Raw genomic sequence first — 1,639 nt, 5'->3', positions numbered from 1 at the left:
TAAGTCCCTTATATATTCTGGATATTAGCCTCTGTCAGATGAATAGTTTGCAAATATTTTCTCCCATTCTGCTGTCTTTTCACTCTGTTGTTTTCTTTTCTGTGAAAAAAGTTTTCGATATAATTTTGAGGTCTTATTTTAAAAGTCCTTGCCCAGCTCAATGTCATGAAGTATTTCCCCTATATTTTCTTCTAGTAGTTTCATAATATCAGGTTTTAAATTTAGATCTTTAATCCATTTTGAGTTGATTTTGTATAGTCATGTGTTGTTCAATGACGGATGTGTTGTGAGAAATGCATTGTTAGGTGATTTTTTTGTTGTGTGACCATCATACAATGTACTTACACAAAACTAGAAGGTATAACCTACTACACACAGAGGCTATATGGTTCCTAGGCTACAAAAACATACAGCATGTTACTGTCCTGAATACTGTAGGCAGTTGTACCACAATGGTAAGTATTTGTGTATCTAAACACATCTAAACATAGAAAAGGTACAGTAAAAATACAGTATTATAATATTATGAGGTCACTGTCGTCTATGTGGCCCTTCATTGACTGAAACGATGTTATGCGGTACATGATTGTATACAGTGAGAAGTAGGAGGTCTAGTCTCATTCTTCTGCATGAGAAGACTATATTCAATTTTCCCAGCACCATTTATTAGAGAGACCATCTTTCCCCTAATGTATGCTCTTGTTCTATAGTCATGGTAGCCAGAATTAGTAGAAAATTCATTAGTCCAATCAATGGCCACTCACTTGTTAACAAGATTTTACAAGCCAACGAATCTGTGACAGACCCTCACTTCTGACAGCCAACAAGTTAGAAATAGACTCACCCCATTAAATATATCTCAGAGTGCCAATCAATAAATAATCATGCTTCTAGAGATAATGTCAACCCACATTTGCCTCCAGGATTTGGAGAACATGGACAACTGAGAAAGCAAACAAATAAAAATGAAGCGATTATCAACTCCCAGGAATTAAACAAGGAACAGAACAAATGCAATTATAGTACACTACATTGCTCAGTCTCAAACAATGAGTATAAATACTGACTATTGATTTAATTAAAATTGTGATATTGTATATTAGGAATATAGAAGGAAGGGAACAAGTGTTTGTGTGTGTTGTAAAAAAGCAAAATACACCAATCCCTGAACTTTATGCTTCCAAAAAACCCTATATGAGACAAGCAGACCACTCTGTTGAGAGAGATTAAGCATCAAAGTTCATCCTTACCGTAATATGCAATAGGTTTACCTTTTTTGATTTATTTTAGACATTAAGTGGTGATTTCATCATCCTTTGAAAATTCTAATCATTTAAAAATGATTTTTTAAAAGACCTTTGCTTGGCAGTAGTCCAGGGAACCTTGGACTAACAGGTACACTTACTGTACTCTTTGTGCCCAAATTCCATATGGCCTTCAACTCTGCTGCCCGGTGAGTACATCTCAACAATAACCTGACCTAGTTTCATTGAGTTCTCATTGTTTCTATGATTTGTATGGAACCAAGCAAGTCTTTGTATGAGATCATTCAACCTAGCTCTTTGTATAATCAGGAATTTTAGTCTACAGGTGCATGTTCTAATAAACAATTATACCTAGATATTTGTATAAGGTCATC

Source organism: Propithecus coquereli, unplaced genomic scaffold (genome assembly GCF_000956105.1).
Source record: "Propithecus coquereli isolate 6110/MARCELLA unplaced genomic scaffold, Pcoq_1.0 Scaffold129, whole genome shotgun sequence".
Classification (NCBI taxonomy): domain Eukaryota; kingdom Metazoa; phylum Chordata; class Mammalia; order Primates; family Indriidae; genus Propithecus; species Propithecus coquereli.
Note: the sequence above shows the minus strand (reverse complement) of the source record.